The 13,252-nt window shown below is 54.6% G+C and overlaps 1 protein-coding gene across 1 annotated transcript in view; it reads right to left on the minus strand.

The window, feature by feature from the left end:
* Nucleotides 1-10,435, minus strand: part of RBFOX3 (RNA binding fox-1 homolog 3) — a 448,365-nt gene extending 437,930 nt beyond the window's left edge. Inside the window, exon 1 of the mRNA XM_019818344.3 lies at nt 10,140-10,435. The gene's annotated coding sequence lies outside the window, so the exon portion shown is untranslated. The remainder of the gene's footprint in view (nt 1-10,139) is intronic.
* Nucleotides 10,436-13,252: the final 2,817 nt, after the last annotated feature.

Below are 13,252 nucleotides of genomic sequence, written 5' to 3' on the forward strand. Positions count from 1 at the left end.
GCTGGAGACGGTGGCTGGAAAGGAGCCCAGAAAGCCTAGAGCCTGGCGTCCAGGGGCTTCTCTGGCCAGGCGAGGCCAGGCGAGGCCACACGCCCTCCCTGCCTCCCCCCAGACCGTTTCCCTGAGCACAGACCGTGAAGCCAGAGAAAACTGAGGCCGAGTCACTTTCGCTAGACACAGTGACATAATCAGTTACCTTAAAACTCTTAAAGTTATAAAAAAAAAAAAAAAAACTCTTAAAGTTATCTTGAAATAATTAAATATGAGGTAAAACACAGAAGCCAAAAAAGGAAAAGGCTTCTAACTAAAAAGGTCCCTGGCTGTCCTTTACTTACTGATTCGTCAGAACTTTTTATTTGTCAACAACTCCCAAATGATGGATTTCCTTCACAAATAAAAAGTTCAGGCAAACCAGTAAGTGCAGGACAAACAACCCACAGGGAAACAACCGCGTGGAAAGATGTAAACGGTTCCCGAGCATAGGAAGACATGTTCCACTTGCTCGTAACTACAGAAATTTAACTAACAGCACCGTTACTAAGCGTCAGGCTGGCAAAAATATTTAAAATAGCCAGCATTCAAAAAGGAAGGAGTAAAAAGACCCCCTCTGATACACGGCAGATGCAACTAAATCGGTAAAACCTGTTGGAGGGGCTATCGGGGAAGTTGACTAGTTTTTGGTCACACGTACCTTTGGTTCCACCCGTAGGACTCTTTCCCGCTGATCTATGTTCACAGTGCGTACACGCCACACGTTAAGTGCAACATCGTCACAGCAGCAATAGCGTTAGGGGCGGGGGGGGGGGCGCCACCTGCTGGGGAATAAATTAGGAGGCGCCCATATGGACGCATATTATGCCATCTTGTTTTTGAACAAGGGAAGCTGTATGTGCGGGTACATCACTACCTCCACAAAAGAACTGTCACCGAAACAGCAAGTTCCAGAACCATATACGTAACTGATGAGAGGGACTTAAAGGAGAGGGTCAGCCAGGAACCTTTTTCTGCTTTTCAACTTTTCTATACTTTTTTGAATTTTTTGCCACAGTTTTGATTTGTTTTCAAAGAAAAAAAGTGGTTTTAAGGGAAATGAGAAGGCTATGTTCGGGTTTTCTCGGTAAACTTAATTATCTTTTCCACTTCACTTTTTTATGGCTAATGTTAAATGAGCTTCTTTCAGGGGAAAAAAAGCGTAAAGTATGGATTTTTCAAATAGACACAGGTCTAAAAAACCATTCATAATCCCAGAATTGAAACTCAACCACTGGTAACACTTGGGGTTTTATCTACCCAAACTTAGTTTATGCGTGTACCTGAGTATGTGTACAGACGTGGTTTGGGTTCTGTAATGTGTTTTTTGTCATATTCTGAGTCACTCCCACGAGCACAGAAAGAAGCTGTAAAATCTGCCAGCAACAGCGACACTGAGGCCCTCCCTGCCAGTCTTCCAGACTGCACTGACTCTCTCCTCCCCCTAGCAGGAAGATCCCTTGAAAGAGTTGTCTGCATGTGCTGGTCCCATTTCATGCCTGCCTGTGTTCTCCTAAAGTGATTCTAAGCAAGTCTAATGCCGCTCTTCTGCATAAAAACCTGTCATGGTCACCACTGCCGCCCTCCAACATGGCTAGTCCCTCTGACAAAGTGGACATGGCCATTAGCCCACTTGCTCCTTGAAGGCCTCTCCTTTCTAGGCCTCTGGGACACCACCTTCCCTCTAGGATGCCTCCTCAGGCACCTTGCTAGTTTCTCATCTCCCAAAGCTCCAGACATGGAAGTGTCCAGGGACTCAATCTGGGGACATCATCCCTTCTAAACAGGAAAGATGTCACTTCTCGCATTATTGGGTCCATGGCTTTAAACATCATTAGTGTAACCCCTAGAGCAACCACTAAAAACAGTGCAACAGACAAGGTACAAAGTCAACACACAAATTAAAATGGAACATGAATGCAAGCAAAAGTAACCACAATGAAGGCAGAAAAGGAGGTACAAATGGACAAGAACCAGAGAACTCAAACAGAAAGCAAACAGTCAAATAAGAGAGTTAATGCTGGCCATAACAATTACACTAGATGTAAATGTACTAAACCTTACTCCAGTGAAAAGGCAGAGATTGTCAACTGCAGAGATGGACCCGGACTCAAAGTAAAATATGGTCAAAAATATGCAAACAGTAAATGTAAAACAGCTATATCAAGTTTATATTAATCACAGATTAACTAGATTTGAAGACAAAGGGTGTTAACAGAGCTAAAAAGTGACTCTGCATAATGACAAAAGGTACCTAATCTGTTGGGAAAGTATAAAACTCAGGAGCAGGTAGGGCTAGCAGCAGAACCTCAAAATAATGGGCAAAACAGAAAGAATTAAAGGGGGAGATCCACAGCTATAGTTGGATATCCTAAGACCCCTCCCTCAGCAACTGATAAAACAAGTCATCCAAAAATCAGTAAAGAAATACAAGATCTGACAATGCCATTAACCACCTTGACCGAATTAACATTTATAAAACGCTATATTTTTCAGATACTCATTCTTTTCAACTGTACACAGAATGTTCGCCAAGATCGATCACGTGTTTGGCCAACCGAGGGGAGAAAGGTCTCAATGATGTCTGCAAGATGGCGGACTAGTAAGGTCTCAGTGCTCGTTTTCCCCACAAAAAAACAGTAAAAACAAGGAAAAAAACCACCACACGCTGATGAAAATAGCTGTGACAGAGCTCCAGAGTACAACAAAGGAACAGCAAGAACCCCACAGAGCACAAACACCAAAAATAGATGCATACAAAAGTGCACCTTCTCTCTGCTTGAAGACAATGCAGAGCTCTCTCCCCCCACAAGACAACATGTGCTGAACCCGGGATCTGCCTTCACCTGCCCTCCTGGCCTCTCAGCCTGTGACCAGGTTAAGTCACTGCATAACCCGGCCAGGAAAGGGGAAGGAAAGCTACTGGACCCCCAAGCAGCCGGAAGACGGAGCAGGACCCCCGGGAGCACGCTTGGGACCAGGTTCTGAGGGAGTCTGATCAAGGGGCCTGGGGAACCAGCTAGTGGTATGGGGATTTTGCTGTGTGGTGGCAGTGGTGGAGGGTCTCTTGAACCAACATGTGGAGGCTTGAGATCTAGGTACAGGGTCTACAGCTGCAAATAAAACCCCCAAGGTTCCCACCTTTGGGGAATGGCCAACACGGAAAATGCGGAAGACAGAGACGTAAGGGAACAATGCAAGTGTGTGAGTCCACGCTGAGGGGGTGCTGGGAAGGCCACGAACAGGTGGTGAGATGGCAAACGAGCAGGGACACCTCTCTGAGGCCCTCGGGAGCCTTCCCGAGGTAAGAGCTCGGGTATGCTCTACAAATCAAAGGGGGCCGGGGACAGCTCTGGAGGTGGTAGGCCAGGGCTGACGGGACGGGTCAGCACAAGCCACATTACGCTGAGGTTTTTGCTCCCGAACAAGCTTTAGAGTCTGAGCAAACGCAACCAGTGGAGAGTTTCCACAGGCAGACACAGAAGGATTGCTTGTTGCAGAAGCTCACGCCAGCTACAGTGTGAGGACGGGGAGACCAGATGGAGAGCTACCTAGTCCAGGATAAGCCAGGGGTGCAGAGACCGCAGGGGACCTGCAGTAATGCCCACGTGAGGTCAGGAGTAGTCCCCAGAAGATCCTCACTTCTTTTTTTTATGTTTATTTTGAGACAGAGAGAGAGGGAGAGAGAGAGGCATGAGCAGGGGAGGGGCCGAGAGAGACGGAAAGGGAAGAGCCCAAGGAGGCTCCACGCCGTCAGCACAGAGCCCGACATGGGGCTCAACCACACGAACCGTGAGATCACAACCTGAGCCAAAATCAAGAGTCAGATGCTTAATCGACTGAGCCACCCAGGTGCCCTGACCACCCTCACTTCTGACGCCAAGTGCAAGTGAGGAGACCACCCTGGGGTTTGATAATTTGCTAGAAGGACACGCGGAGCTCACAAAAGCTGATACGCTCACGAGGACGGTTTATCGCGGGGACAGCATACAAATTAAAGTCAACCGAGGGAAGAAGTGAACGCAGGGTGATTCCACACACAATCTCCGCGGCCCTGTCCCGCTGGGGCCAGCACAGCGTCAGCTCCCCGCGGCACGTGTGACTACAAGCACAGAGCACTGCCCACCAGGGAAGACCCCCACGCCTCAGTGCCCACAGTCTTTACCAGGGTCTGCCACAGAGACACATGGTTCAGTGCCCACATGGCTGACCTCTGGAGCAAAAGCTGATACCCTGTGACCCAAAGCCCCTGCCCACGTCACATGATGCCATGCCCCGAAACTCCACCTTTTGTCACAGCGTTGGTGTGGCCCAAGCTCCCCCCTCCCCCGGGCAAACCAAGACCTAGACTTTCCAAGGGCTTAGAGATTACCCCCTAGGGGTGCAGGGGCTGACCCGTCTTTGGGCAAGGTTAAATTCTTTCTACTCAGAGTCCCACTTTGTGAGCTGGGCTGGCCCCACCTGGCATTTTGGGGACATAAATAAAGAATCAGACTCCAGGGGCGCCTGGGTGGCTCAGTCAGTTAAGCGGCCGACTTCGGCTCAGGTCATGATCTCACGGTCCGTGGGTTCAAGCCCCGCGTCGGGCTCTGTGCTGACGGCTCAGAGTCTGGAGCCTGCTTCAGATTCTGTGTCTCCCTCTCTCTCTGCCCCTCCCCCTCTCAAGCTCTGTCCGTCTCTCTCAAAAACAAATAAACGTTAAAAAAAAAAAAAAATTAAAAAAAAAAAAGAATCAGACTCCAGAGCAATTTTTTTTGGATCCTTGTCCTGCACAGGCTCACGGCCCACATACCAGTTGGGACAGGAAACTGTTAAGGAGTAAAATTCTAGTACCTGCCACCCTAGGCAGGGAGGGAGGGGGTCGAGTCTGTGAGACGCTGCGTTCCTGACGGACTTTTCTGCTGGGCAGTGGGGGCGGGACTCTGTTTCAGGTCAGTAAGAAAGAAAATGGGAATCTCTGCCATCACCACAGCCGAGACAGACAGAAAGAACACACAAATAAGTCACTAGTTCCAAACCACCCCTTCCTTTGCAAGGAATATGCACCAAAGAAAACCTCTTCCTGTTCCCGAATTTGCACAGATGCGTACAGGAGAAAACCACAACTGAAACGGCCAGAGAAAGCGCTAGTGCAAGCCCCATGCACGCCCAGAGCTCACACTGCGAGCACTAGGAATTCTCTGTAACTGGCACAAAATCAGTTCAAGGGACTGGAAGCCTGCTCCTCCCTCACGCAGCCTCTGCACGAGGGTCGGAACTCACCAGCCGCTCTGCCAGGCTGCCAGGCAGCCCTGCCCGATTCAGCCTCACCCGTTCCGCTGCCCCCTCACCCGGTCACGACGTCCAGCTCTCCTGCCGTGGGGTGAGCCAAGGACGCTGGGAACACCTTCCAGGAGCAGGGTGACCCCAGGGGCAGGCAAAGGGTGCCCATGGCTCTCCCACCCCGCTTAGCTCTCTGACGCTGCCTCCGCTCTTTCTTACTTCTTGGGGTCCCAGGCACTGGGCATTTTGCTTTCCCTGCCCCCCGACATTATCCGGCCCGCATGGACCACGATGACCTCCTTTATGAAGGATGCAGCGCCACCTAGGCAGGGGTGAAGGGAGGCCGGGAGGGAGGGTAGCCCCCGCTGAAACTGGCCTGTTGTGACAAAGCCTCGCTAACTGGGGAGGGGTCCCCAGCAGGCGGGCAGATGGGGCGAGGCGGAAGGAACCGCGAGATGCCCCGGCAAGGCCCAGCACCACGACACGCGATGCAGAGGTGAGAGGTCTGTGCACGGTGGCGAGAGGCGTCCACCTAGACTGGTCCCTGCTCCTCCCACGAAAGCCGTCTCCCTACATCTGCCCCTTTCATCCAGAGCTGCTCCCCCTCCCTCAGCTTCTCTGCTCCCCTCTGCTCTCTCACTGCTGGTGCTTTTGGTATCTTTCCTCCCTGCTCCCCCCACCTCCTGCCTGTAAAAAGAAACCTCCACCTGGCTTTTCACGTACCCAAAATGCACAATTTGATTTGTTTCTTAGGCAACTCAGCCTCCATATTTTGTCACGTGTTCCGAGCCTGGGCTGTACTTAAAAACAGAGTTTGCAGATCTCAGATGTTGTGTAGAAACTGGTGGCTCCCTCGAAGGTGTTGCCAGAAAACACGAGGATGAAAAGTCCCCGTTATTCACCTGGGGTGGGGTGTGTAAAACCTCATGAAACCCCAGGCCAACCAGCCTGTCAAGAGTGAAACTGAGTCAGAGGGGAGACTCATAGGCGCGAGACAAAGCAGGCTACAGACAAAGATGCCAGCAGACAGCAGGTGGAGGGAGGCTCTTTTCATACCCAGAGCCCCAGGGAGCCCCTCACCCCAGCCCTGGTTCTCCGGTCCCCCTACAAATGCCATGCTCCGCATCTCAGCCGCGCCCCGGGCCTTGTAGGGGCCCGAGCACAGTGCTCTCCTACAAGGAACCAGCAGCATCGACAGACCCCCAGGAGCAGGACCTGCCCTCTGCCCCCAAGCCCACCCCCCTCTGCTCTGGATGCTGCAGAGAGAACACAAGGCCCTCACGTGACAGTGCTGGCGGCCCATGTTCATCATCCCCGCCTTTCTTCTCCAGCAAAGACCAGTGTTTCTTCCCGAAACACAGCCACCTCCAGGCAAAGAGCCTGCAGCCTGTCCTCCGGGTCCGCCGGGGAGCCCCAGCAGGCCCAGACCATCCTTTAATATCCAGGCACGTGGCCCTGTCCCCAGAGGCAGGGGTCCACAGAACAGCACGGACCCCTCCTCCCTTCATGTCTTGCGTGAAGCCTGCAGTCAGTTACCAAGGATAGTGTCTCAGTCTGCTCAGGTGCTGTAACAGGACACCATAAATTGGGTGGGCCTATAAACATCAGACAACGACTCTCACCGTTCTGGAAGCTCAAAATCCTAGATCGAGGTGCCGCCAGATTCGGTGTTGATGGGTGCTCGCTTCCTGGGTCATAGCCAACGTCTTCTTGCTGTGTCCTTGCAGGACGGGAGGGATGGGGGAGCCTTCTGGGGTCTCTCACTTAAGGACACTAATCCCATTCATGAGAGCTCCGCTGTCATGACCTAAGCCCCTCCCCAAATCCCCTCTCCTAATACCATCACCCTGGGGGTTAGGATCTCAGCACGAGTTTGGGGGGCACACACGTTCCGACCGTAGCAGATGGCATTCACCTTGCAGGGGTTAACGAGGGGCACGTGGCCCGATGCATAACAGTCCTGACCTGCGCACGGGGCCCTCTGCTCCTCCAGAGCAACCCTGGCGTAAGTGTGGTGGCCCCGCAGGGACGCAGGGCTGTGATTTGGAGGAAGGGGGGAGTCACTCACACTCCAGGAATAAATGAAGGACTCCTCCCTGGCTTCTCTAGACCACTCATGAGCATTCAGATCCCCGAATCCCCGAACTGAGAGGGAAGGCCTGAGGCCCACGTGCCGACGTGCTTCAACCTACATCACGTACCTGCAGGGGTGCTGGGCAGAGGGCCCCGCCTCCACCTGCCCCTGCGTCCTACTCTCAACCCAGCAGCCAGAGCCCAACCCAGGTCAGATCAGGAACCCCCTCCACTCAAAACCCTCCAAGAGCCACCTCCCCTCCCCCAGAGAAAAGGCCAGAGATGCGTGTGTGGGAACGTGCACAGCGGCTTGACTCAAACCTGCCCAAACCTGGCAACGAGCAAGCGTCCGTCAGCGCGAAGATGGGTAAAGAAGCCGTGGCCCATCTGTCGTACGGAACGCCATTCGGTATTGAAACAGAGGCACGCGTCTGACACACACAGCAATGTGGATGGATCTCAGGTACACTCCACAGAGCGAACGAATCCAGGTGCCGAAGACTGCCCACTGTGCGCATCCACATGCGTAAGGTTCTAGAACATAACATACTGCCTGGTGCTGGAAATCAGGTCCGAGGGCGCCTGGCTGCGGGGGGGAGGCAGGGAGACCATAAAGGGGCAAAACTCATCAAACTAGAGGCTTAAGATCAGAGCCTTTTACTACGTGCCAGCTACACCTGAGATTAAGGGGAAGACGTGAAAACAGAAAGTTCTGTGATCCAAGAGTTAAACCCAATCTGGCCACTTGCTCCCCTCTGACAACTTCTCACACGTCTGGTTCCACTCCAGCCCCCTTGCTGCCCCTCCCTCCTGCCACAGGGCCTTGGCACATGCCGATCCAGCTCCTGGAACACTCTGCCCCAGGTCACCCGCTGGCCTCACTCAGGGCTTGCACAAGTGCCGCCTGACATGCACCGGCTTTGTTTTCACCTGCTCTGTGTGTGTGTTACTCGTCCTCCCCCACTAGAATGGGAGCAAGGACTTTGCTCACAGCTGGGCTGTAGCCCCAGCGCCTAGAACTGGGTCCGGCCATCAGGCGCCTTTAATAAACATGTGCGTGATGAATGGCTTTGGTCAGAGTCCCTCTGGGGTGTCCACCTGTGGAGCAGCTACACACACATCCGTGGTAAAGGCTCTTAGGATAACACGTTCCTCTGAGCGTGGACAGCTTCCCCTCTCCCACAGCCACCAGCTTCCCTGTCCCTCTCCCTGCCTCCACGTGGCCCATGTCTGTGACAAGCCAGCAACAGTCACTGCTGCTCGAGGGATGCTGCACAGGGATGCCTCGAGCTAATTCCCACAACTGCCAGAGAGGATGCCTTAATACCTCTGCACAAGACAGAGTAATTATTTCTAAACATAGCCGCCTCCCCCCGCGCTGTCACTATCAGACACTGGGAACTCTGTAGTCAGTGCCCTAACTCCCAGCCGGGGGAACCCCGGGTCATGTAGGCATCCCCTGAGGGCACCCAATGGGCACAGGCCACACACACCACCCAGCTCACGGGCCCTGCCTCCCCGACTGAACTGGGCTGACAGACACCGGCACCGACCAGGGCCTGGTGGCCTCCGGGGTTCATTCACCCTGATCTCAACCCTCCACCCTACTCGCCAATCACCTGGCCCCACCCTGCCCTATCCCTAACTCCTGCCTAGCTCCTTCATCGGGGGGGGGGGGGGGGCTCCCAGTGCAAGACTAGCAAGGCTAAGAGAGGAGAGAAGACCACCCCCATATTCCTTTCAGGAAACTGAGATGAGAAATCTGGGGACCACCTCCCAGATGGGAAATGTCTAGAAAAGGCCAATCCAGAGATAGAAAACAGATGGGCAGCTCCCTGGGAGAGGGGGACATGGGGGTCATAGCTAGAGCATATGAGGTTTCCCTTAGTGGCAATGGAAGTTCTACTGTTCTACTGCAGGCGTCCTTGCACAGCTATGTGAGCATTCCAGAAGCCACTCAGCCGCACATTTCAGACAACGAGTCGCAGGGTATGTGGATTATATTTTGACGAAGCCGTTGAACAAAAAAAGTAGAAGGCTCTGTAGCAGTTTCCTCGCTTCCACATGTTTGGACGACCGTGCACATGCAAATCGCAAAAGGAACGCGGGTTTGCACGCTCCGTTCACTGTTCCGCTGTTGGAACAGTAAGAGCCCCTCCCCAAACCCACAGAAGGTCCGGGGAGCCCACACTCAGCTGTGGGGACGGTGGGGAGGGCAATGAAGAAGGAAAGGGCAGTGCACGAGGCTCAATGATCATGAACTCCCAACTGACCCTGCCCCCAAATCGTATTCAGTATGAGGCAGTCTTCACGAGCCACAGTCAGCACACGTGTTACCAACACAACAGTATAACGGCCACCGCCTCGTCCACTACTTCCCTCCGGCCCCAACCACTGGGCTCTCCTGGGCATCTCCCCACCCCACAATGCCCCAGAGACTGCCCGTACCCACAGAATCCTCTGTCATGCCAAGGTCTGAGAGCTAGTGCGGGCATCGGTGCCTAGGTCCACAGAGGGGGGACAGGGTGTCTCCACCCTCAAACTCGCAGGCCAGCCAGACACCCGTTCGGAGGGACGGTCCCACAACATCTTGGCTAGGGCTGTCCTTCCCACGGCGCAGAACTGTGAGCCAATGACAGCGCCCCAAGAGGCCCACGGAGCCTGCGTGACGACGCACACACCCTCCTCCCCCGTGTCCTGGTGCCATCGCTCAGTGACTGCCCACCCAGCAAGCCCGCAACCGTTAAAACACACGAGTGTCACTCAGGCCTTACCTGTCCCTGCCTTGGCTGTCTGCACAGGTCGGAGCTAAATGCAGGAGGTGCGGCGGTGGTCGGCAGAGCTGGTCCTACAGGAGACGCAGGCCTCAGAGTCGGCAACAGGAAGCATCCCAGGACACCATGAGACTCACTGGATGGGCTGGTGAGCGTCGCTGGGGACACGCGAGGCGAGCTCTTCTCGTGGCCAAGACGGACCCACGAACAGACCCGCAGGGCAGCCCGGTGTGGGGGTCGCGGGCAGTGACGGAGATCTCGCCAGCAGCCCAGGCCGACAGTCAGGACTCGCCGAGTGTTCCCCGTCCTCCCCGCGGCAGGTCACCGAAAAATTAGGCGGCCGCGGTATCCGTTCTGCTTTCTGAGCTCCGCAAACCCTGAGCGGCAAAACGACGCCAGGCGCACCCTGTAGGCCGTGGAGGAGGCGTGCCAGCAGAGGAGGCCCGCCGTGGCCCCGCCACAGGCCCATCTACCTCCTCCGGGTCGGCGCCCTTCCTGATTCCGAGGCTGGAAGACACCCCGAAGGCGGTGACCTGACCCGCGGGTTCCGCGCGGGCTCTGGCCCGGCTCTCCAAGCACGCATGCGTCCTCGCGGTATCCCAGCCTCCCTGGCGGCAGGGCGGGGCCGCTTTCTCTTCACACGCACCCGAGTCGTCGTCGTTTCCCAGCTTCCCTCGCGGCAGGACGGAGCCCTGTGCTCTCCAAGCACGCATGCGTCCTCGCGGTATCCCAGCCTCCCTGGCGGCAGGGCGGGGCCGCTTTCTCTTCACACGCACCCGAGTCGTCGTCGTTTCCCAGCTTCCCTCGCGGCAGGACGGAGTCCTGTGCTCTCCAAGTACGCATGCGGCATCGTGGTTTCCCAGCCGCCCTCACCGCAGGGCGGAGCCTCGTGCTCTCCGAGTGCGCCTGCGTCCTCATGGTTTCCCAGCCGCCCTACCGCGCCGCTAGGAACCGCGTGGCGGGTGGGTTGTGGGCAGTTCAGGCCCCGGCCCTTGAAGTGCACCCGCTCACACCACGGCGACCCCAGTGTGCCCCGCCGTGGCCACCGCGGAGTGGCACTACGCATGGCTTAGCCACGGGTCGGATGGGGGCGGCGCAGCCTACATTGGACTTGGCGCTAGTGAGGGGTAAGTCTTGACTGGGGTGAAGACATGAGACGTCTGGGTTTATTAACGCGGAAGAGCCGGTCTAATTCTGCGTTGACTAGCCGTTTTATTGAAAACAAGTTTTCTAAGGGAAATGTCACTGCAAGTTCCCAAGGACTGAAAGAACTTTTTGTGAGTGACTGATAGATACTGAAATGGGGGACTGAGACTTTTCCGATGCCTTATGTCAACGGTCCCCTAAACAAGGAGGTGGAAAAGCAGAAACACACCGAATGAGAGACATGCAGTCCCCAGCATGAGGACGTCGGGAGGCCGAGAGAGCTGGGTGACCTGGCCAGGGACCGAGACAAAGGTCATGACCTGCAGGTTGGGGGCGGGGGGGGGGGTGGGGAACCTCGCTGGTGTGTGTCCAAAGAACTTCCCCAAATCGTGGAAATTGAATACTTGGAAGGCCGCGGTGAGGCACAGGTGTGGCAAGGTCCAGTGGAGTCCCGGGGACCTTGCCCAAGCTCCATACAATGAGGTTCCCCCCCTCCACCCACACCTCTAGGGGTGACCTGAGGCTCATTCTTGGGGGAGTGAACAAGACAGACCCAGACTCAGGGATATCAGCTCATGGAGAGTGGGGTCGGGCACAGTGTCAAACAAGAAGAGGCTTGAATAGAAGTGTCCATGTTGAGAGCAACAGCCCCACCCAGCCAACCCCCCTGCCAGCTCCAGAACACCAGAAGCCGGACCTCAACCCCACCCTAGGCAAGAGATCAGAGGCTCCTTCTCTGCAGAGACTAAAACGTCCTCCAGAGGAAAGATTTACAAATATACTGACATTTGGGAGTCGAAGTAAAAAGCAAGCCGTCTGTCTTTCCCTGCGGTGAAGCCCATGGCCGGTGTCAGTGCTCAGACCTCATCCACTCCTGAGCGCTCCTTTAGAATCCAACAGTGGTACCTGTATCTCGTGTCTGCAGGTTCCCCTGAAACCTCAGAACACTGCTCTGCCCTCTTGTAGCAGGTGGACAGGTCCTGACTTTACCCTCCCCCATAGTCCTCAACCAGTGATTCAGAACAGGGCATAAATGCCCCTGCTCCATCATCATGCAGGTGGGGTAGTCCTGAGGGGTGTGTTTCGCCCCATTTCTCAGAGTTCTCCGCAGGATCGAGTTCCAAACACATGCAGCAGTGGTTGGTCTCGTAACGCACCCTTTCTTGTTAGCCTTCCCTTCTGTGTTCCACAACCCACTACCCAACTGGGGTGTCTTTCACCTCCTAAATAAATTTCCTGCCGTCAAATCCTCAATTTGGGAAGAACCCAAATATAGAGACAGTCTACAAGCTCCCCACACAGGCACGTACACACAGCCTCCAATCAGCTTGCGCGCTTCACTCTTAAGTGTGTTGGGACAGACAGAGGTCACCAGGTATTTGAGAAAAGTCTCCAGGGTGAACAACAGAAACCAAAACAACAAATGGGTGACATTCAGAGCCAGTGCTGTGGCAGCCAGCCTCCTGCGGGTTGGCTCCCTCCTGGTCCTCATGCTCTGTGTGGTCCCCAACCCCTGCCAAGGTTGGCCGGCATGACTGATATAATACGGCCAAAGAGACGATCGTTCTCTCTGAGATTAGATTATTAAAAACATTGCAGCTTCTATCTTAGTACTCTCTCTCTCCCTCCCTGATCGCTCACTTTTGGAGGAAGCCCACTGCCATGTCAGGCAGCCATATGGAAAGGCCCATGTGGTGATGAGTGGAGGCCTCCAGCCACCAACCACGTGACTGAGCTTCGGAGCAGATCCTCGTCTCTATCCGTGCCTTAAGTCACTCCGTTCCTAGCTGATACATTGACCGCAAACTCAGGAGAGATCCTGGGCCGGAACCACCCAGCTAGGTCCTACCAGATTCCTGGCCCACAGAAACTGTAAGACAGGAAATGTTGTTTTAAGCCACAAAAGTATGTCCGGGTGTAATCTGCTATGTAGTACTGATAACTAGTATAAGTACATACTTTGCAAA

This window comes from Felis catus, chromosome E1, assembly GCF_018350175.1.
Source record: "Felis catus isolate Fca126 chromosome E1, F.catus_Fca126_mat1.0, whole genome shotgun sequence".
In the NCBI taxonomy this organism is placed as follows: Eukaryota; Metazoa; Chordata; class Mammalia; order Carnivora; family Felidae; genus Felis; species Felis catus.